Source organism: Miscanthus floridulus, chromosome 10 (genome assembly GCF_019320115.1).
Source record: "Miscanthus floridulus cultivar M001 chromosome 10, ASM1932011v1, whole genome shotgun sequence".
Classification (NCBI taxonomy): domain Eukaryota; kingdom Viridiplantae; phylum Streptophyta; class Magnoliopsida; order Poales; family Poaceae; genus Miscanthus; species Miscanthus floridulus.
The window spans coordinates 115,406,029-115,431,454 of record NC_089589.1 but is presented as its reverse complement, the minus strand read 5'-3'; positions in this window follow the sequence as shown (position 1 = coordinate 115,431,454).

Below are 25,426 nucleotides of genomic sequence, written 5' to 3'. Positions count from 1 at the left end.
TGATGAGAGCATCCATGAGCAACTGTATTTATTGGCTATGCAACCATCATGGCATATCGTCACATACAAAGGGTACGAGATAAATGGGAACATATTCTACACAGTAGCCTAAGATAAAAGGAGTACCAACCAAAACAGTGGTGTCCGCATAGATGCCACAGACCCGAATGGGAATAAGCAGACATATTATGGACGCATAGATGAAATATGGGAACTAGAATATGCACCTACTTTGAAGATCCCATTGTTCAAGTGCCAATGGGTCAAGGTGATCGGAGGCGGGATAACAGTAGACAACGAGTATGGAATGACAACAGTAGACCTTAGTAATATTGGGTACAAAGATGAACCATTCGTCCTTGCCAAGGATGTGAATCAGGTGTTCTATGTCAATGATATGTCTACCAAACCAAAAAGAGGGAAAACGATAATGACTCAACCAAAGAGCCAAAGCGCCACATAGTTCTTTCAGGGAAAACAGTCATCGTGGGAATTGAGGACAAGTCGGACATATCAGAAGAATATGAAAAGGATGACCGAATTCCGCCCTTCAAAGTGAACAAAGACCCTAGCATCTTGGTAAATGATGAGGACACTCCATGGTTACGAAGCGATCATAACCAAGGGACATACGTAAAGAAGAAGTTCACTGCTGTGCCCACTTGATGATATAGTGATTTAATATAGTGTGTGTTTGAGATATTATGTAATAATTGTGAATTCGGATGTTTATTATGTCATGTTTCAAATTAAATCAATGTTTGATTTGGTGGGATTTCTCTCTCAAAAAGGTAAATTAGGATACTGAGTGATGAAAAATTAAAATATTAACGTTAAAATGATGTGAAAACAAATTTCCTGTCCAAAACCAATAGTTTTAATAATTTTAATTAAACACTACATTTTTGTATTAACGAAATAATAAATATTAGTTACATTATGTTTTATAATTCTAACAAAAAATAAAAAAGTTAGGTTATAGATTTTTCCTATGTGCAATAAACAAAAAGAAAATTCATATTTTTAACAAAATAATTTTATGCCTTTTATTTAATTTACTATGTATTTAACAAAAACTATTGCATTTCTATTGTATTTAACAAGACTATTGCTTAAAACAGGCGGGAAACGAAACTGCATGCCACCTTTACTCCCGGGTGGGAAGCCCACTTAGGAGTAAAGGTGGGCTGCAGTTTCGTGGCCCGCCAAAAAAAACCCTTTACTCCCGGTGCGTGTTACCAACCGAGAGTAAAGGTAACCTTTACTCCCGGTGCGTGTTATAGCTTTACTCCCGGTTGGTAACACGCACCGGGAGTATAGGACCTTTACTCCCGATGGGGGGATGGCACCGGGAGTAAAGGGGCGTGGCATATATATACCACTGCCATCTTCTTCCTTGCGTTCTTCGCCAATTCCTCTCCCCTGCGTCCACGCCACTCGGCCCGCCACACCGAGGACGCCGCCGCCACCACGCCCGACGTCGGTCGCCGCCACCGCCTCGCGCGCGTCCGCGGTCCCCACGCCACCCCGCGCGCCGACGACCTCACGGCGCCACTGCTGCCCGACCGCCCCCGCTAGACGCGTGGCCACACCGGTACCGTACGTACCCTCACGCGCGTCCGCGGTCCTCTCCTCCATTCCCAAGGTACGCTAGCTGCTTGCTCCGTTCCATCTCCAGGCTACACCGTGACCAACAGATCGATCATGATGAGGAGCACGCTGTGCTAGCTTGCTCGATCTCGGATCCGCGCGCCGATCAAACACATTTGATCAGACTGCAGTTGATCATTGACGATTTCACTTCAATGAACATAAAAAACAGTGATGTCCATCATAAAAAGAAAGATCTTATAGGTTTGGTCGAAATAGTTAGCACTTCGCTAACTTTCTTGTATTTTGTTTATGGTTAATAAAGTGCTGGGAAGCAATGCTCCATGATTTCAGTTAAAAAAACTATGATAATTTTGACCAAGTTCATATAGAGAAAAATATCATCACTTATCATACTAAATAGATTATACTGTGAAATTATATTACATGATAATAAACTGAATGATACTAATTTGATATCATAAATAGCAAAGTATTTTTTATAAATTTGATCAAACTTAAAACAATTTAATTTTGACTAAACAATATAAGGTACTTTTTAGCCAATGGGGTACATTATTGCATATATGTTAGTTTATCATTATTGCGTTTCTATGTATACGGCGGAGCACCGCCGCCCTCGTTCGCCCTAGGGTTTAGGGTTTATATGGCGGAGCACCGCTGCCCTCGTTCGCCCTAGGGTTTAGGTCGGTTCCGCTGCCCTCGTTCGATCATTTTTGGCATGTTGTTGTGAACCTCTTCGGGAGTAATTCTCTCTGGTTATATTAGCAATAAGACACATATACTTACATTTCATAATGACTTATACTTACATTATCAGCATAGAATTTTCTCATATGATGAATGACTACATGGTTCACATGGTTTATACGTCATTTGTATTCATATGCATGTATATATACGTCGCGGAGCACCGCCGCCCTCGTTCGCCCATGCGTTTCTATGTATACGGCGGAGCACCGCCGCCCTTGTTCACCCATGTGTACAGACATATATACGGCGGAGTGGAGCACCGCCACTCTTGTCACACCGCCCTTTCTCGTGGCCTAGTTGATCAACATTCGTATTATCATTATCGTTAATGCTAAACAATCACACCAAGGCGAACCGCGCTGTTGATGTCACCGACGTGGTTCGCCCTAGTCACCGACGCAATTTGCCCTCGGCCGTTTATGTATAGCCCTAATTCGCCCTAGTACCGACGTAGTTCGCCCTAGTGTGGCGAATTGCGTCCGTGACCGAGGGGCAAGATTTAATAATGCATATTGTTCGTAGATTTTATGCATGTAAGCAAAGATTTGACGTACTATATATTGGTTTTGTTTTTTGAAGCTAGATGGCCGACCCGAGAAACATGGATGAGGAGGAGTTGATGATGAATTTGATCAACACTGGCACTCAAGTTGCCAGCAATGATGGTGCTAAAAATAACGTGCAAGAGGATGCAGATGACGGGAGTCAGTACTTAGCTCTTGAACAAAATGAGCAACAACATATTGGCCAAGTATATATTTTTTATTATTAGCTATATATATTATCATATGTCTTATGTGTGCTCATGACATTAAAAATAATGTTTATGTTTTGTAGCCCTCTGGATCGACATCAACAACTACAACGAAGAGTAAAAATGTTTGAGGTCCCAAAAAGCCATTGGAGGGCCGCTTCATCATCTCGGAGTTCAATGTGGATACAGGAGAACTGGGGGGGCCGAATAAAATGAAATTTGTGCACCACTGTGGTTACCTTGTACAGGACCGGCTCCCGATTAGTACCCGTGAATGGAAGAAGAAGACCAATGCTCCTCATATCAGTTTTGTCTCCGATTGTGACAAGGCGTTAATTTGGAAAGATGTCTTGGTACATTTCACGCTCCAAACAGATGGTTATGATGATATAATAGATGGTGGTGAATTGAAGGAGCGAGTTAGGGATTGGGCAATGAAGAAGATGGCCACCCAGTTTCAGACTTGGAAGAAACACCTATACACGACGTATGTGAAGAAGAACATAGCACCAGATTTTACAGTCCCAGGCCCGATCTCAAAGCAGAGGCCCTATTGGGATGAGCTTGTACAGTATAAGACTTCGGAAGAGGGTGTGAGTTGGGTGATAAAGAACCAACATAATGCCCAACAGAAGACATACCACCATACCTTGGGATCAGGTGGCTACCCGACTGCCATTAAGAAGTGGAACAAAATGGAAGCAGACCTTCTTGCCAAGGGTATCAGACTAGAATCACTCGAGTGGGGAGAACGTGCGAAGAATTGGTTTTTCGCTCATGGAGGAACACTAGACTAGGAGACAGGGAAGTGCATTTATGGCGCAAGACTACAAGAAGCAGCAGAAAGATTGTTTTATGCTCAGAGAGCTACTGCTAGTGGTGCGTTTAGGCCCAACAGAGAGAAGGATGAGCTGACATACGCCATCGGGACTATTGAACATGGTGGCCGAACTAGAGGCAAAGGAAGTGTCTCGTGGGAGCATGGATTCCCTCAGGATAGACCTTCCTACAGAAGTCGCCAGAGAAAGAAGGAAGAAGAGGCACAGCGGCTCCAGAGGTTGGAGGAAGCGGTGCGTGAAGCACAGGAGCGGGAAAAAAACCTTGAAGCGAGAATGCAGGAGCAAATTAGAAGGCAAGTGCAAATAGCAGTGAGTGCAAGCAAGCAGACATCAGAGCCAGGAATCAACATTAGCCAATCTGTTCAGTTGAAAAGCAGCTGCGCTTCCACGGAGATACCAAATCAAGGGGACACAGGACTGCGCTTCCCTATGGATGACGTCACTGAACCTTGTACAACGTGTGAGCTACACATTCCGAAGGAGAATTCCACAATCAAGGTGGCTATCGGTCTTGTTAATCCTATTGACCGAACCAAGACACCAAGGATTCATGAGAATATAATCCAAGAAGGATATGCTACCATCTTGGTAGATAAAGCTGAAAAAGGTTTTAGTGATTTGCCTCTTGACATTCCTGGAGGTGATGGCGAGAAGACTCTAGGAGAAGCGGAGAAGACATTCATTCCATGGCGCAAGCGCTACATCATCATTCCAGGGATGTCGGCTCCACCTCCTCCTGAACTACCTCACCATAGGTACGTGTGGATGAAAACACTACATCATTAATTTGTATTGGCTTAAATAATTAACAATCTGCTCATAATAATATGTCATTCCTTTTTTTGTAGCAGATCCGCCCCCAACCTAAATTCAATTGTTCAATCGCCAGATCATCATAGTCCTCTGTAGGATGACATTGTGTTGGAAGATGAGGCTGCATCCACACCATCTCCAAGGAGGTCTCCAACGCCGCAGCCGCCACCTCCAAGGAGGTCTCCAACGCCGCTGCCAACACCTCCAAGGAGGTCTCCAATGCCTCCCCCGCCCCCGCCTACCAAGAAGCCTAGCAAGAGGCCAGCCCCTCAAACGAAGAACCAGTCCCCGCCTGCAAAGAAAGCCACCGTGAAACCAAGGGCTATTCTCAAAATAATATCTGAAGAGAAGGAAGACATGTCTAGATTCTATGACAAACTTAAAATGAATCAAGAAGCAAGGAGAAACCCGGAGAAACCGTACTTCTTCGTAGCTCCAGATATTCTAAGAAAAAAGGTGACTTCTTACCAGCAACAACAGCGGGAATCTCGTAAGCCGTCCAAATCAACGTTATCGGACTATGACCGCACTCTCACCAAGTCAATTGAGGCGGCATAGAAAAAGAAGCGGGCAGGGAAAGGAGTTGCCCAACTCGGACAACAAGCGCACCAATCAATCCCCCCGCTAGTTGTTGGTAATGAATATGGTTCAAATTTAGGATTAATGCATCAGACAAATATACCTCCGGATGTCGATTTGGATCACCTTGGTGAATTTCTTGATGAGACTGGTCTCGACCTTTACCAGATGTTTGGTGATGGAAACATTGAGAGTGCGGTGGAGGTTGATATTTGTAAGAAAAAATTTGTACTAGGCTAGAGTCTATACAACCCTCAAGCCTTATCTGATATGGGGACGCAAATGTACCTGCTAAACAAGTGGTACATGCAGGCGTCTACCAGTGGAGACTTCTGTGTTGGTGTCAGAATTAGAGACGAACATTGGTTCCGTGGCGATGATGTTATGTACGTTGACTTTGCAGAATTTCATCAACTATGCCACCTGACCTCTCTGGACAAAGTTATCATTAGCTGCTATTGCCTGTAAGTAATAATTCTTTCGATCTATTATTAAACTCATCATATGTGTGTATATGCATATAAATTATCCTAACAAGTACTATATATATGCAGATTTACAATGACAGAGCTTAGAAAGGAAGGCTGCAATGAAATTGGTTTTGTTGATCCCCATATAGTATTCAAAGACCCAATTACTCCAAAGACTGATTGGAAGAATGAGTCAGAGAGTAACCTCATGAACTTCTTAGTGAACCAACGCCACAAGAAGGATATACTCTTTCCCTATAACTTCAAGTGAGTGTTAATCATGTCGATCATCCTTAATGGCTCATATGTTGATTCTAGTTAATTAATGAGTGTTATGCGTTATATCCTATAAACACATGCAGCAATCACTGGATATTGATGGACATCGATCTGGTGAAAAGTCACTTGATAATCTATGACTCGATGAGAAAACAACAACAAGACTACCAAGATATGATAGATATTATCCAGAGATAATTTTGGGATCTCTAGCAACTATATATACACACAAACATGATGATTAACTATATCTGATGACGTGGCAAATTTTTTATTGGGCAGTGTTTGGAAAACCTTTATTGAGAAGCAACACATTGAAAAATGCAAAGCGCCACTGAATGTAATCCCTTTGAAAGTAAGTCCCCTGAATCGCATCATCTTTATTAATTAAACATATAGCTTTCACCGGATCACCAGATTGGATGACAAATCTTTTTCTCGTAAAGTGGTGTCTGAGGCAGGAAGAGGGGAACAACTACTGTGGTTACTATGTTTGCAAGTTTATCAAGGTGCTCTCCCAAAGAACTCCTACAGAGAGACTCAAAGTACATTAAAAATACACTATATATTCATTTAATTATTATTATTGATTGTGTTACTATGTCTTTATATATATATGTACATATATTAATTTATTTTCCATTAATTCAAACCTGTAGACTCGATGGTTGGAGGAAAAGGTCATATGGCAAGACCAAATCAAAGCAATTCAAGAGTCTATAGCCGGATTTTTTAATGAGCAGGTCATCGATTCCAAGGGCGAGTTCTACTTCGACCCAACACTGCCATTGAAGCCAAGCTAGAGGATGAGAGGAAACTTTTTATGTCACAACAACTGTAATGCAATCTTTTGTAATATATGCACATGAAATAATATAATGTAAAATACACATATGCATGCATGCATGTAAATATATATATGATGCATGCATGCATATATATATATATATATATATATATATATATATATATATATATATATATATTTCTATGCTTGAATTGTGTGATTTAATACGTTCATTGTGCTTGAACCGAAACATACTATATGCATGTATAAATGTATAATTAGCAGCGTACAATACGACTTCGAAAACCTATTTTGAAAAGAAAACAAAAAAATGAAAAGAAAAGAAAAAAGAAAAAAACCTTTAGTCCCGGTTCGTATTTCCAACCGGGACTAAAGGTGCCGGCCATCGTGGCATGTCAGGAGGCACCTTTAGTCCCGGTTGGTGTTACCCACCGGGACTAAAGGTCCTCCTTTAGTCCCGGTTCCTGACCCGGGACTAAAGGACCCCCCTTTAGTCCCGGATGCTTGCTCCCGGGTGGGGAACCGGGACTAGAGGGGGTTCCCCACCGGGAGTAAAGCTCGGTTCTCTACCAGTGCAGCCGCCGTCGGGCCTCCGCCTCTGCCGTCGCGCCTCCACCTTCACCGCCCCCTGCCCCCGAGCCCTCCCCTGCCCCCGAGCCCTCCCCTACCCGGGCGGTCGCCGAAGACGGGCGTCGGCCAGGGCACGCCACCACTGCTCCGCCCCCGCCCACCGTAGCAGTGCCCGCCGCCGCGCCCACTCCGCCCGTCCCCGCCCCTACCCGGCGGTCGCCGGAGATGGGCGCCGGCCAGGGCACGCCACCACTGCTCCTCCCTCGTCCACCGTAGCAGCGCCCGCCGCCGCGCCCACTCCCCCCGTCCCCGCCCCTGCCTGGGTGCTTGTCGGAGAAGGCCGCTGGAGACGACTGCTCTCCCTCCCTCTCCCCTGACACTGACGACTGGGGGCCGCCGCAGCTGGTCCGGCCTCGCCGAGCTCCGGATCGAGGTCTCCCAGTTCCTCCCCGCGGCCGTTTCCTCGCCGAGCTCCGGATCGAGCTAGGTGAGCTGACAGAGAACCCGTGCTAAGTCTGTTAATACGATCGATCAAGATCAATTTCATTTCATGCCAAGCTAGTGTAGATATATATGCTGGAATTATTGCCTGGATTTAATTTCTTGGCCAGGCATGCACTGCATGAATAATCTATCTGGCAACTGGTTAGCTAGTATGTGTTGGTTCAGTGTTAACTGAAGAACTAGTGACCAACTGGGTGCAGTTTTCTCCCCCAATGTGCTTGATAAGCTACCTGGAATATATTTGCGAAAAGACAGAAATGAAAGATCCACGCACAAGTGCACTGCACGGATTGTACAAAAGTGTGTGGATAGTGGCGTGCATCCGACATCATCCATATATAATTGCACGCACTGTAGTATGTAGTCTCCGGAAAAGCAGTAAATCGTTTCATATATTGGAACCTATACTGCCATATTTTATGTTCAGACCGAATTCAGGTGACAGATCAGGTTGAGATGGCGCGATTTCACCACGTGTCGCGCCACCATCATGGCACGCGTAGCAAAGGCAGAGAAATATCTCCAAATTTTTGCATCTTTTGATGGGGATGTTTTGGAGTGGAAATGTTTGCTTAATTGCAAATGGGGCGATCTATCTATCTAGCTATACTAAATGTTCATATGCATGCATTTGTTTATAAATAAAGTTAATTCTGTGGAAGTTAGATAAGTATTCGATCGCTTGTCGAGACAAAAAAAAGTATACGTTGTGTGCGGAATCCTACCAACCTTTTCCCCGAAAAGAAAAACAAAAAGGACGTCCGTGTCCCCCTCCAGCTTCAGGTAGTGGCGCCAGACGTCGTCCGCCGTCCTGCCGCCGCCGACCGCCTCGGCCACGAGCTGCCAGCGCCCGGGATGGTCGGCCTCGATATCTGCCAGCGCCTGCTCGAACCTGCCGTTCTCGTTATCGCTCCACGACATCTTCTCTTCTCTAATTCTCGATCCTTATTAAGGAGTATAGTAGCTAGCTAGCTTTGTTGCTGCTTGTTATATATATATGTGCTTGCTCGATCGCTAGCTTAGCTCGGTGGTGTTGCGCTGCATGCTAGCTTGTTTAAATTTGCACAAGCTGCAAGCTGGTATTTATACTACGAGCTGGCTGTGGCTGGCGCCTCCAGATGAGCTAGTTAGCTAGCTAGTGTGAGACAGACAGGGAGATACTAGATCATATATACCAATGCATTCTCTACGTACAGTACAGAGAAAGCTAGCTAGCTTTTGGTGTGCAGTAGCAAGCAAGGACCGGGCGGGGAACATCACATGCTAATTATGTTTCGTTTATTTTGCATTTCTTTTTCAGGTTGTCCTGTTTATATGTGCTTATTGGTTTACTCTTTTTAATTGCAGGTGATTGATAAAAGATGGTGAGCGGTATGTGGTCCATCGGGTCGTTTTACCAGAGCTCGGTGTCCGCTCCAGCTGAGGAGGCTCCTGCAGCTGAGGAGCCGCCACGGAGGCGCAGGGGTCGGCCGAGAGGCCAGGGTCGGCAGGCACGTGCAGCGACTCGGCCGCCGTCGCCTGTACCTCCCTCGCCTCAGGAGGAGGCGGAGGAGGAGCAGCACGAGCACGAGGAGGAGTAGGCCGAGCAGGAGGAGGGCGAGCACGAGGAGCACGAGGCAGAGGAGGAGCCCTCGGCGGGGGGTTCCTCTTCCTCTGCTTCGAAGATCTGGTTGCGAGGCCCTTCACGCCTCCCGGAACGGCCTATACCTTTCACGAAACGGCCGGTGATTCGCCCCAATGGGCCAAGGTAAGTATCTTAAGATGTTATCGCTACTTCATTTGATATGTTTAACATGGAAAAATACAAACTAATATTTTTTCATTAATCACTTGGACAGGGGATGGAAGGTTGTGGCTGCAGGTGATCACAAACGCCTTCCCGGTGGAATCCTGGGTCTTCTGTGTAGGGAAAACTTCCCCGGCCTGGTGGACTGGGTAGGAGGGGTGGAGCCGGCCTACATGTTCGAGCACTACGCCTCTGCCCCCGATGCACGAGATCGGGAAGGCAGGAAATTCGACAACAAGGCGCAGCGGGTTGTGAAAGAGCTGTGGGTAAGCCTTCCCCGCACTATCTTGCTCAATACATCGCATTCCTATCACATCCTTGAAATAATGACTACATACATAATGTTTATATGCAGGATTTCTATAGATGTGACGAGGGATACGAGGAGAGGGCCGAGAGGCACGCTCACAAAGCCTGCTACAAGCTCGTGAAGGACATGCACTACGAGGCGCGTGTCCTGGCTGTACAGCAATACAAAGTTGTCTTCGAGGAAGTGAAGATCGACAAAGACCTCGCAAGAACCTTGACGCTAACCAAAGAGCAATACATGCTGGTAAATACTGTTTCTTCCTAAGATTAAGTACACTTACTGTGTTCTTCTTATAAATGCTTGTTGACGTGTAGGTGCTTCCAAATTGGGTGGCCGGTAAAGGGGAGTGCTGGAGGAGGATGGTGGACAACTGGTGCTCCCTGGAGTGGTCGGAGACACACGCCGCTTGCCGGGAGCAGCATTTGATGATGAGAGGTGCACCACACCATCAGGGGAACCTTACCCTTGCCGAGTACGCGGAGAGATGGGTACGTGAATTCATTTATGTATTGTAACGCTTGCTTCTGCATAGTTTCTAATGATCTTACTGTTTGTTTCACAGTTGGCGTCACATCGTGGCGCACCTTGCTCCCAGGTGAAGGCATGGGCTATGGCCCACAAGGGCAAGGCAATGTCCGCCGTCGACTTCAACCCGGAGGACCTCCCCTCGGCGTACAACAATCCCTCCATCCACAGCCGTCTCACCGAGTACACAACGGCGGCCAAGGCGGTCCATGCGCCGGAGTACGATCTGAGCACCTAGGATTTCGAAGGAGACCTTGTCATGAGGGTGGGAGGAGGCAAGAAGCATGGCAGGTACTGGCTTGGCGACAGCGTCGTCGACACGACCACTACTCCCACTCTCTCCCAGATCCGAGCAAGCGACACGGGCCAGAGGCCACCCATACTCCCACGGCCGACCAGTACACAGCACGCCATGCAGACTTTGCAGGTTATTACTCTTTTATTCGTCGTTCATTGTTTCTTACATACCTTTGATTTCCATTGTAACATTGGGGTGAAATTTTGTAGGCCGAGCTAGAAGAAGAGAGGAGGCAGAGAATAGCGTTGGAGGCGAAGATTGACGCTGATCGGCATAGGCAGGAGCAGATGTTTCAGTGGATGCAAAATCTCGGCGTGAAGATGGGTGAACCTCTGCCACAAGCGCTATTCCTTCCTCGTCCTCCTCAAGACACTCCTGTGAGTACATCTATCCCCATGTCCACTCACACACACACTCACACACACACACACCAACACACCAGCACACACACACAATCACACACACACAGTTGTATTTGTTGTATTGCCTTTTAAATTGCAATGCTACTAGCTATATATGTCTCAACAATTCCTTTTGCAGCTATCAAGTAATCTTGTCTATTCTTCGTGCATGGTCAATCGGCGGCATCAAACGATGTACCTCATGACACACAGCAGCAGTCGTCATGGTCTAATTGGTGATTTGCTTCTTTTCATGTGTTGAACTTATTCCTTTGGTTGCACTTATGCTTGTAATGCACTTGTGGTGGATACTTTAAACTCGAACCTTATGTTGGTATTGTGGTATGAAATTTGTGTACCATTGTGGATTATTGTGATGTATGTGATATGTGGTGTGTGGAGATGATATATATGTGACATATGTGCTGTGTAATATATTTGTGATGTGATATATATATATATATATATATATATATACATATATATATTATATATATATATGTGTGTGTGTGTGTGTGTGTGTGTGTGTGTGTGTGTGTGTGTGTGTGTGTGTGTGTGTGTGCTGTGAAATGTAATGAAAAAAACAAAAAAAATTCAGATTTCTGAGGCTTTGCCGAGTGTTATGAGACCAAGACACTCGGCAAAGCAAACGCAATTTGCCGAGTGTTATCACCAAGACACTCGGCGAAAAGCTATTTTTTTTTAAAACCAAATATTGTTTTAGAAACGTTGGCCGAGTGTCTGCCAGCGCGACACTCGGCATATGTTTAATTAGTTGCCGAGTGCGTTGCCGTTTGACACTCGGCGAAGTCGCCGTTAACGGCGGGTCTGGCGTTATGACTGTTTCTTTTCGCCGAGAGCCAAACAGCACACGGCAAAAACTTTGCCGAGTGCCCAATAAATGGCACTCGGCAAAGTTGGCTTTGCCGTCACTGTTTATGGCGAGTGCTGATCGCCGAGTGTTACACTCGGCGAGCCATTTGCCGAGTGTTTTATGTCTTTTGCCGAGTGTTTCGGGCAGTCGGCAAACTCAAGGAGTCCGGTAGTGATTAATCATCTTTTCTCTGCGTACCGATCCAGCTTCCATATTTTGTTTATAATATAGTGGATAGTGGATTACTTTTTCCGCAAAAGGTTGATATCAGCAACATAGTAAACTTATTAGCTCTTGCTTTTGTTGTTGTGGTCATTTCAGGTCTATGTATCTATCTATCTACCTGTGTGGTCTATTAGCTATTTAGCTATGCTTTTATGTGTGTGCTAATAGCTTGTCATCTCTCGTAGCAACCAATTAAATTATGAGTTTGTGACTATGCCCAACATTAGTATATCTCTTAAAAAATGAAGCTGTTGCGGAAGAGAGGAAGCTAGTTTTCAGCAGCCACATAGTTAGATTGAGTACACGTTCTCCCGTGCCAAAAGCAAGAAGCATCGGCAATTCGGCATCTCACGGCCGGAGAGGCAGCCAGCTAGGAGGCAGGGCAAGGCGGATGGCAGCTGGTGACGCGATGGCCAGTGCGACTACAGACAACGGAGGCGCCTTGACGATGGTAAAGATGGCGGAGATGCCGGTGGAGTTCCTCCGGTGGGTGCTGTCGCAGGATAAGGAGGACTACCGCGTGCCTACGCTGGAGGACTACACGGAGGAGGAGCTCGCCGAGGCCAAGGACACCATCTGCAGCGTCATCCGCTCCGTGCAGATCGCGTACGACGAGTGCGACGAGTTCCGGGCCTGGGTCCGCGACGTGATCGACAACAATGGCTGCGCCATGATCCACGAGGACATGCTCTTCTCGGATCCCAAAGAATGGCAGGAAAGCGTCGACGAGGAGTGGGCAGAGGCGCGGCAGGAGCTGGAGATGGACCTGACGAAACCACTCGGGCCGCACCTGTACATGTTGTCTACGTATCTTTCACTCTTGTATCACTATGCAGCGCCCATCCTGACGTTTTGAGGGCCTTGGCTATATATGGGTGACCAAAGAATTAATATTAAGGCCAACAGCCAATGTCGTAGAACTGTAGCAGCTACCGACATGTTTTTATCATGTTTTCATCTAATTCTTTTTCCGTCTTGGGTACTGTTGACTTTTGGTAATTAATTTTATATAAGACTTAATTTACACTAGGGCAAATACAGTGGAAAGAAATTTTCATTAAAGAAATGGGAAAATTGGTTGTATAGCATCGAAAGATCATGATCTCCGTGAAATATCATCGAAAGTTTACGCCCTCATAAAATATTACCGAAAGATTGTACCGTGAACTGAAAATAACATTATATTAAAATAAAAGCGATAGAAGTGATGGAACTAAAAGTAGCCTCCGTCGCGCTGTTGCGCGGGACGTTCTCGTGGACGCCCGCCGCGAACAGGAACAGCTCCTGCGGCACCACCGCCACCACGTGCCGCAGCACCCGTAGGTTGTGCTTGCGCACGTCCTTGCCATCCTGGCTCTCGACCCGCCCGGTCCTGCCCCGCGCTAATGCCTCTCCCCCGCGCTGATGCCTCTCCCCCCGCGCTGATGCCTCTCCCCGATCCCGATTTATGTGCCTGTAACCTGCATGGGATGGAGGAGGAGGAGGAGGAGGAGGAGGGCCCCTACGGCGGGACGTCCTCAACCGCATCGGCGACATCAAGGTACTCGGCAGCTGCGTCCTCGTCTCACGCCGCATCCATACGCTCGTGTTGCTCGTCAACTCTGTCTTTGTCCGCGACGACTGCGTCATCCCGACGACCCACCCCCCCTCCTCCTCCTCCGCCATATCGGGCTCCCGGCTGCACCAGGCGCTAGCTGTGGGCGCTGCGTGTTCGTGCACATTACGCGCGACCTCATTGGCGCCATCGCCACGCGCCCGGCCAGATCCTGTCCCCCGCCGCGGCGGCCATCTCCTGGTGCTACGAGCCACTGCCTGCTTCCATGTCCGCGCCCGCCGTGGACATCTCCCACCAATCCACCACTCGCGCTCCGAGGTGCTCCGCTCAGCTGCGGCGCCTCCACATCGAGCTACCCACGGGCGAGCTCGGCACTGACGATGGCGTGCTCCGCTCAGCTGCGGCACCTCCACATCGAGCTACCCACGGGCGAGCTCGGCACTGATGATGGCGTGCTCCTAAAGTGGAAGGCCGACTTTGGCTCCACCCTCGGCAGCTGCGTCATCCTCGGCGCCTCATCGATCTCGTCCAAGCCACCGACAGGGCCATGGTCCAACAGTGGCGAAGGCGATGCGCTGCTTCTGACCGCGGGAACCTGCTGTTTGATGTGTGCTTCTTCAATTCAGCAAGGAAGCATGCTTCTGGCTATCGGAACCTGCTAGCACTGGTGCAGCGGTTCTACGAGCCCACGTCCTGGCGCGTGCTCCTATATGGCAAGGACATGCGCAAGCATAGCCTGTGAGCATTGCAGGTGGTGGCGGGGTGCCACAGGAGGCGTTCCTGTTCGCAGCGAGCATATGCGACAACATCGCGTACGGGTGCGATGGATGCTTTCGTCACTTCCCTAACTTCATTTTAACATAATGCTACTTTCAGTTGACGGTCCAATCTTTCAGTGGTATTTTACGGAGTCCTAAACTTTCGGTGATATTTCATAGAGATCGTGATCTTTGGATGCTACACAACCAAGCATATTCCTTCAGAACTTGTTGCATGAGTACTACTAGTTTATACATGTTATATCCATATATCTTATACAAACTTACATATCTCTATGTCTATCTACTCTACAACTAAAAAAGAGCTTACTACCATGGTAGCCTAGAGCTGGGGCTTAGGCCGTGCCATTTGAGGGTGGGTTATGGCATGATCTTTTAGCACGGCATGACACGACACAAAATATGTTGGGCCGTGCTAGCTTGACACGAACACAATGGTCATGCTGTGCCTAGGATCTCGGCACCACGGGCTACATGGCCTAGACCGCATTTTGGACAGTGCTTGGGTCGGCACGGCACGAAAATGGCATGTAGACACATCTACAACTCTTCAATACAATTCGATAATGATCTAACATGGGCGTCCGTCTGTGACTCTCGTCCAGATGCAGCTCCATAGGAGCGGGCCCTATCTCTCTCTGAAACAAAAAAACAAATCCCCTCTCCCTCGTATGCTTACCCGCTCAGCCCCAAAGCAGCATGGCCGCTCATCCGTCTACCCTCTTCTCCCACCGTGCACTCATCGGGCTGTCATGCCATGCCCTTCCCCCATCTCAGCCACGCCGCGTGCCCTCACTCCCTGCACCGCTCACCTGCGTACTAGTCACATGCGCTGCTCGCTCCCTCGCCATCCGTCCATCGCCCATCACCATCGGGTGAGCCAAGGGCACCCACGAGCGTGGCTAGTATTGGTGGGGCTCGTGCATCGCCGTTCGCTGCCGGATCCGGCCACCCTGATGACCGGAATCGACCGGCCTCGGCCTTCCTCTCCCCTATGTTGCAAATGTATGTTTCAAGTGTTTCGTATGTTTCAGAGGTATGTTGCAATTGTTATATATGCATGTTGCAAAAGTAGATCGAGATGTTGCACATGTTGTATATTTTTGCAAGTGTTTTCAGTGGTATGTTGCAAACATTTTGAAAAAATGTTTCGTCTATTTTCAAACGTATGTTGTAGCAAGTGTTTGAGCTGGATGTTGCAAGGATTTCACACACATGTTGGAAAGTGTTTTATCTGGATGTTGCATATGTTTCATACACATGTTGCAAGCGTTTATCTGGATGTTGGATGTGTCACATATATGTTGTATCTAAGTGTTTCATATTGCAAGTGTTTCACGTGGGCACGTTATATGATGGGAGCATGGCCTAGGTGCCGAGGAATGGGGCGCGACAGAGCTGGGGACCAGCAGACGGGGGTAGAGAGAGCTAGGGCCGGTTCTCGGGTTCCGCCCACGCAGAGAGAGAGGAGGGGGTCAAGGGGAAGGAGCGGGGCGTAGCAGGAGATAGGGTGCGCGTGCGAGGTGGTGGCAGGCTGCACGGCCGTCTATCCGGACACGAGAAGTGGCGGGTGCAGCATCGAGGGTGGGGTGCACGTGCGAGTCAGAGAGAGCCAGACGGATACGGGCTGCACGGGCCTCTGAATGTCTGGGCGCTAGCCACGCCCAATGCAATTTTCAGCATTTACTATACTACCTCTCATCTAATTCTGTAACAGATTATGAAAATCGTTAAAACTTTTATGAAAATAGTACACGCAAGATGTATATTTTTTATATCACAAGCGAAAAAAGAAAACCAGTAGAGATATATTAAGGGCAACATATCAGGTGCAAACCAACCAACCTGTGCAAACTTGGAAACTACCAATCAGTACCACTAGATGCTGATCCAATAGATGGGTTGAGGGGCTTAAGCGCAAAAAAAGACCGGCGGGTGGGGGGCTTAAGCGCAATAAAATCTCACCTCTCACCCCATCCATTGGATCAGCATCTAGTGGTCCTGATTGGTAGTTTCCAAGTTTGCACAGGTTTGTTGGTTTGCACCTGATACGTTACATATGTTAAGGGCTGTGCTTGGGTGGCCACATGACATGCCACGGGTCATGCTTGGACCGAAAAAAAAAGATTTAGATTTATCATGCCATATCAGCACGGCTCGAGGTGCCTTGCGTGCCTAGAGGGCACAACTTGAAAATAGCACCGAAGCACGAGAGGGCCGTGATGTACTGGTACGGCATGGCCCAAGTCCCACCTCTAGCTGAAGCCTCCTATGAACAATTTTAAACCGGTGATCGATTCCGCCTTCTACAAAATAGGAAACCGGTCATCACGTCCCATATCATATCCTTCCTTGCAAGTTGCAGCCGAACCCTCACCAAAACAGGCGCATCGAATCGCTTCCACAAAATGTTCTTTCCATCAAGGATGAAGCGACTATGCCGACCATAGAACCACTATCAGGACTATGCCAGCCACGCATCACAGCAGTATGTGAGCCATCTGAGATCTCCTGTCCATGGTCATCTTCCCAACATGATCCCAGTGTGTGCATCTGACTTTATACTTCGCCGCTTCTACCTACGCATCCATCTAGGGAGGAAGTCGTGCATGCTGCATGTTCGTCCATGGAGAGAGGAGTTCCTACACACGTGTTGTACACATCTTGGTGAGTGGCATCACTTGCTTCTTGTTCGGCAAGAGAGAGGCCCGTTGTCCGGAGACTTTGCACTGTTTGTCAGCTGAAAACTAGTTCAAGCGAGCAGGGCGGTTGCCATATATCACTACTGCAGATGGGCTCTTTGCTGAGTGCTTAGGGCACTCGGCAAAGCCCCTATTGCACTCGGCAAAGGCTTTGCCGAGTGCCGCACTCAGCAAAGAGCAGTCGGCAAAGAACTCATCGGCAAATGTTTCTTTGCCAAGTGCCACATATCGGGCACTCGGTAAAGCCTCTACCGAGTGTCACGTCAGCACTCGGCAAAAAAAATCTGACGTCAACTCTGACGGCCTCTTTGCCGAGTGCCACCTCAACAGCACTCGGCAAAGATTTTTTTCTTTTTTTTTTGAAAATTCTTTGCCGAGTGCCATACTCTTGCACTCGGCAAAGAAATGTTTTCTTTTTTTAAAAAAAAATCTCTGGCACTCGGCAAAGCTGGGAAATTGGGTCTCTGCTTCCCAGCTTTGCCGAGTGCCATGGTTACGGCACTCGGCAAAGCCCTCTTTGCCGAGTGTGGCACTCGGCAAAGAGGGGAAAATGCTATTTTTTTGTTTTTTTGCTTTCCATTAGCGCAAACAAAGAAATCACATATATATCAACACTTAGCACATGATATATCACATACACATCCATATTCCATCACATACACATCTATAACCCATCACATACACATCCACCATCCATAATACATCACATACAAATCTATTGTCCATAATCCATCACATACATTTGCATCATCCATGACAATATCCATCACAATATATATATATGTCTCTAGTAGTAGTCCAACATAAGGCTAAGTCTAACACAAGTCCATCACTAGAGCAAGCAGCGACTAGGGCACGACCACACCTGGCAAGGCCTGAAGGCTCACCATGAAGCTAAACATGTCCTGCAGCCTCTGCGCCTCGGCCGCCCTCTGGGCTTGTACAGCCTCCATCTCCAGTCGATGGGCCTCCGCCTGGGCCACCTGCTGGGCCTCCAACCTCCGCAAGTCGGCCCGCAGGAGGGGGTTATACCTAGGGTGGCGGTGGAGTTAGGCTAGCGAGGCAGTGGCGTGTCGGTGCAGTGGTGAGGAGATGCGGTGCAGGCAGACCAGCAGTATCGATGAAGACGATCGGGGTCGCCGAGTCCCTCCCACGGGTCCTTCTCCTACATAAAAAGGCAATAGGTTAGAATCCATTGAAAATTTCGGTAGCACCTCCCCTGCACGGGGAGGTTTCCAAAACCTGCTAGAAACGTAGGCGCGATGGCTAAAAACCACATATATACCAAACATAGGCACGAAGGCCAACAAACATATATATACCAAGACGAGCCATGTACTTTAGTTCTCTTTCCACGCAGATGAAAGTATCGAAGTAGTACAACAACAAGCACTACTACCACTACAACTACTACTAACACTAACACTACTACTACTAACACTACTACTATCACTACTTACTACTAACAATACTACTAACTACTAACTACTACTACTTACTAACTACTACTAACACTACTAAGTACTACTACTAACTACTACAGGTGTAGGGCATACCTTCGCGACAAGAATGGCAACAACGAGGGTCGACGACGGCGGCGGGGACGACCGCAGTGGCGTGAGGGTCGACGGGCCTATGCCGGCACCTTCCTTCTCCTCTCCTCCTTCTCCTCCTCTCTTCTCCCCTCCTCCTCTCTTCTCCCCTTCTCCTCTCTTCTCCCATGCCTCCTCCTCCTCTCTTCTGCAGTGGCCGCTGGCGGGGGCAGTGGCCACCGACGGGGGAGGTGGCCGCCGAGGGGGGCGTGCAGGCGGGGGAGGTGGCCGCCAAGGGGGCTGGCACGGGCGGTGGAGGCCAGGCGGGGGCGGCGGCCGCCCGAGGACCCGATGCGGGGAGGCGGACGGGGATGGGCCACATGGGTCGCCGCGCGAGGCGCCGGCGTGGGAGGCGGACGAGGATGGGTGCCACGGGGGCCCACGCGGGGAGGTGTGGTGGCCGGGGCGGAGGCGTGGGCCGGCGTTATGCGGCGGCGGTGGCTGAGGGAGAGAGAGGTGAGAGGGAGAGAGAAATGAGAGAAAGAGAGAGAGAGCGTGCCGGTCGGGCGCGGGTGAAGGGATAAGGGCGGCTTTGCCGAGTGCCAGATCGGCGACACTCGGCAAAGTCTATTTTCTTCATCGAGTGTCGTGATCTGGCACTCGGCGAAGTTTTAAAAAAAATTCAGCAACTCTTTGCCGAGTGCCAGCTGGGCAGCACTTGGCAAAGTTATTACTTTGCCGAGTGCCAACCCTAGGCACTCGGCAAAATAAAATTTTTTTTGGTTTTTTGCCACCAATTTTTTTGAAGCTTTAGTACACTACCACAAACAACATGTTTAAATTTGGGACATTTTCATTGCCTTTTGGCATATTTCTATAGTTTATTTTGTTTTGTTGATTTTTTCCAGAAAATATAAGTTTGAACTGCAGGTGCATCGAATAATGGATTACATTCGTTCAAAAAATGTTATCCTTGTTTCTTAGTTTAAATTTAGGCTAAATCCAGGAACTGTCTTGAAATTTCGATCAACGTGCTCACGGGGCAACAACGCCAACTTGCGTGGGAGTGGTTTTTTAATTGTATAAAATGCGAACGAATTCCGAAAATCAACGTGACAATGTGCTCAAAACTTTTTCAAATTTTTTCCACAGCATACACATACGATACGGCGACAACTCACAAGTTTCATGATTTTCGGAATTCGTTCGCATTTTATACAATTAAAAAACCACTCCCACGCAAGTTGGCGTCGTTGCCCCGTGAGCAAGTTGATCGAAATTTCGAGACAGTTCCTGGATTTAGCCTAAATTTACACTAAGTAACAAGGATAACATTTTTTGAACGAATGTAATCCATTATTCGATGCACCTGCAGTTCAAACTTATATTTTCTGAAAAAATTCAACAAAACAAAATAAACTATAGAAATATGCCAAAAGGCAATGAAAATGTCCCAAATTTAAACATGTTGTTTGTGGTAGTGTACTAAAGCTTAAAAAAATTGGTGGCAAAAAACTAATTTTTTTTTACTGAGTGCCAAGTTTTGGCACTCGGCAAAATAAATTCTTTGCCGAGTGCCAAACGGGGGGCACTCGGCAAAGAGGACGCCGCTGGATGCCGTTAGGCCCCTACCAATCTTTGTCGAGTGTCTGCCTTTGCTGAGTGCCAGGCACTCGGCAAAGACAGCCTTTGCCGAGTGCAGGTCTTTGCCGAGTGCCAGGCACTTGGCAAAGGCCTCTTTGCCGAGTGCCACATTTTGCCGAGTGCGGCGCTCGGCAAAGCAGGTCTTTGCCGAGTGCCCGAAATTTGGCACTCGGCAAAGATTTTTGCACTCGGCAAATCACGTGTTTCCCGTAGTGTATTAAAATTTGTTAATAGCAGAACTATTGTTCATCGTCTCTATACACATCCACTACATCTCTTTTCTGTATAATTGCACTACCAAAAAAACAAGCTAATATTTTTCTTCAGAGCAATATGGTGAAAATAGAACATACAAAATAAATGTTTGATGGAATTATTGATAGGCCTCCTAGTTCATCTTTGTGAGGATTCTTTTTTTTTCTAGTGTATGCATACGCTGATGTGGCCTATCAATAACTCCCTTCTTTTGAAGAGCTGAATTGTCTTTATCTTTTTTCAATTGTGAGGATTCCTGCTTGTTTTTCTACTTAAAGTTTAGTGGCCGGAACCTTGTTCTATTATTTTTTAAGAAAAAAAGTCTGCGTTGGGAAAGACCGAATTCTGCAATGCTAGACCGTATTGGGCTAGGCTAACATGGGATGGCGAAGTTTTATGCCCATGATAGGCCCGCTGAGGGATTGCGTCTAGATGGGCCTGGCAGTCCAGGTCCTAGTCTGGATGGGCCTGATGAATATCAGAGATACTGAGCTTCTCCTTTGCAACACAAGTTCCAGTCTTCGAATAACACTCCGCCAAAGAGTAGAAGCTCTACAGCGTTTTTTTATAACATATGGTTATCAGTTTATCACCATCAGCAGCATACAGATACTTGTGAGCACCATTAGACATTCAGACTCATGTACACAGAAAAATAATTCAAAAAGAACACACATTTCTCATGCTGACCCTGCTTCAGAAAAACAGAATGCAGACACGTTCTGCACATACATCTGAAATCCTGAATGACAGTTGCATTACGAGGAAGTGAGGAACATTTAATCTGATTTCATAGTATACTAAATTATGGTGTTCCGTACATACATTCAACATCCTTAGCACAATGGAAAACAAAACATAGGGAACTGGGCAAAAATTCAGAGAAGGATTGGCGCTAAAATTTCCATGATTAAGGGTTGCCCTAGGTTTCTTGGGGATTTACCACATTGCATTACAATGCCCAAGGAACTAGCCACCTTGAGGATTCACTTTAGAGCAAGCGCACATGAATAGGAGAAGATGAGAATGTGCATAGAGACGGTTAGAGCAACATTAGCAACATTATATGGTTCCACAAGAAGGCAACTCTTTACTGCCCCACCGCAGCACCAGTGGCACACATCCACACCGACTGTCGTGCAACCGTTGTAGCCTGTGGCTGTAGTTGGGCTGTGCAAAAATGGGATATCTCAACGTTTGAACATTGAAATCTAAATCTCGCCATTTCAGTTACCTGAGAACGTATATTTATGCAATTTTTGTTTAGACACTTAGTTTTTTTAAAAAAAAAAAGAATTAAGAAAAGTTTAGAATAAACATTCCAAATTTTAGTCTAGCCTTTTGGGCCTGGCAGTTAAGATTGGTGGCCGAAAACCACCACGCTGCCAGGCCTACATGGGCCTCATCAATGCACAAGTTGCCCCCACTAATCCATGACCAATGACCAATGTTAAATCGAAGGTGCTATTTAGATCCCATGGTCTTGATTTTTTTTAAGACGATGATGTCCCATGGTCCAGAGTTTAGTCAATAAGATTTAGACCATTTTAGCTCTCGAGGCTCTAAAAGGTGGGCTAAAGTGCTATCTAAAGTTTAGCCCACCTCATTAAAAAAAACTATTAGTTCATTAGACTATACAAGTAATTAAGCTAAAGTAGACTAAAATTTAGCTCTTAATTTTAATGAACTAACTTTAAATTATAGGATCTAAACATGGCCTAAGTCACTAGTGGCATTAGAATGCTCGCCACTTTTAATCGACTATATATTAACATAGGTGGACGTCGGCATCGGCCTCTACTAATCGATTAATAAGGAGGACCTTTCAATATGCCTGCCTGAAAATGACTATGAACAGGAACGGGTATTCTATGGGTCAATCTCTAGAAATCGATAAACAAAAGTGGTCATTCTAAGAGATTGTGTATAGAAATAGTTCTATCAAAGAATTCATAACTTTTTAATATGACCTTAGGCGAAGAAAAACTTTATATTAAAATTATAGAGCTCAATGCGATCTTCATTTTTTAGCTGATAAAGTTTTTATTAAAACTGTTTAGAGTCCAAAAAGTTCATTTTAAGCTCTCAAGTTTTAAAATTTATAAAATGTACAATTTGCAAACAATCTTGGATGTTGACATGGTGTACATAAAAGTTGTAGTTCTCAGTACTGCAGTTAACAAGTTTTTTATTTGAACTCATTTAGACTACTAAATATTCATTTTATGTTCTAAGATTTTGAAAATTTAAATCTAAAAATTTCAAATTGCATAGGAAATTGCATTATATTTAAAGTCATTTAGATTGTCGAATATTCATTCTCTGCTCTATGATTTTGAAATTAAAATTTAATAGTTTCAGACTAAATCAAACATTGACATTATATGTACGAATTTATGTTTGTCAATGCAATCTACAACTTTGCAGTTGACAAGTTTTTTATTTAAAAAGATTTAGAGTGCCAAATTTGAGACTCCAAATTTTGAATTTGTTAAACTATTTGAGATGGAGACACTATGCCAGATTTGCACATCACTACCGGCCTCATCACTGCAGGATTTGTGAGAACCGGCAGTGATGTACCTTCACTGCCAGTTATGAGCTTGAAAATGAAAAAATGATTGGTGCTGAGCTAAAACCGGTAGTGAAGGACCACATCACTGTTGGTTTTTTGCTTGAACCGGCAGTGTTTTGGCGAGCACTCATAACTGTCGGTTTAAGCCAAGAGCCGACAATGATTGGGCACTATCACTGTCGGTTCTAGCCAAGAACCGACGGTGATAAGCCTACAACACAAAAAAGGCTGCAGCCGTCCTCTCCTTCCTCCTCTCTTCCATCCCGAGAACAGAGGCGCACGTTTGGACCCTTCCCTCTATTGTTGCGGCTGCTTTTCACCATGAAGCTAGTACTTGGATTTTGAAGAATGGCTTGATCTTTTTGCTTTAAGGTTAGTAACAAACATCCACTCCTTTGATTTTGTTGCTTAATTAGCTTCGTTTTGATGGCTACATTGCTTGATTCTCATTCTAGTTCTTTCTACATTCTAGAGAGCACTTTTTCAATTGGACATTTGTGCAAGGCTCAAATTATGGTGAATCCATCATCCAAAATGTTGGTGTCTATGAACACATTTAAATTCCTAGCTAATTAATTATTCTATGGTGGTCAAGATCATCATTGTTAGTATGTGATGCTATAATTAGTTCTTAGAAGTAGAGTAGAATAGTTGTTCTTCAATATTGTGCAATAATTGTTTTTTACTATGATTTTTAATTTACAGGGCCGGGGCTACCAATTTTAATTTTTCAATAATTAGTGTACAATAATGTTTTCTAAAAATGGTACTTTCGAGCTACAATTGTTGTTCATGAAGCTCAATTTCTTATTAATTCTTTGTAATTATTGTCTCGGTATTTTTTTGTGCAGAGATGGATCGAGAGTGGATGCATCTGTCCCGAACGGACAAGCGGTACATGCATGGTGTCAGTCAGTTTATCACTGATGCCAAAGCCCATGCTAGGAATGGGAACCCTATCTTCTGCCCATGCAAAGATTGCAAGAATCATAGGAACTTTCGTCAAATTGAGTCTATACGATCGCACTTGATTACCAGGGGTTCATGCCAAACTATACGATATGGACTATGCATGGCGAGGTTAGTGTGAATGTTCTATAGGGAAACGATAATGATGTGGACATGCCTGACGTAGCCATCCACGATGCTGACGAGGAACCTGGTGTCAACACGGAACCTATGCCCACAGTTAATAATGTGTTTAGGAACACGCTAGCTGACGACACTGAGGATAACGATGGCATTTCTCAACTGCTACGTAATTTAGAGATCGGATGTCTTAGTGAAAGACAGCTGAGAAAGCTAGAGAAAATAAGACAAGATGACAAAACACCATTGTATAGGAATTGTCCAATGAGCAAACTGGAAGCCGACATCATGCTCTTAGAGTTCAAATCGACAAACGGATTGAGCGATAAAGGCTTCGATCAGTTGTTAGGTATAATAAGGAAAATGCTCCTAGAAAAAAATGAGTTGCCAGAAAAGACATACTTGGCCAAGCAAATGATCTACCCCATCGGCCTCGAGGTTGAAAAAATCCACGCGTATTTCAATGATTGCATATTGTACCATAGAGGAAAATACAAAGACTTGGACAAGTGCCCCAAGTGTGAAGCTCTACGGTACAAGGAAGGGCCATCAGATGAGGGTACCAAGACTAGAGGAGATCCCATAAAGGTTGTTTGATATTTCCCTATAGCTCCCCAGGTGCATAGGCTGTTTGCATGTGCAAAGTTAGCCAAGCTGTTGCGCTGGCATGGCGAAGAGCGTAAGAAAAATACAATGATGAGGCACCCCGCCGATAGGCATGACTGGAGGACTGTCAATACTATGTTCTATAAGGACATCGGTGGAGAGGTAAGGCACCTTTGGTTTGCTTTGAGCACAGATGGGATAAATCCTTTACCTGGTTAGAAGCAATCATAGCACCTGGCTAGTGACACTCTATATATACAACCTTCCACCTTGGGTCTGTATGAAGCGGT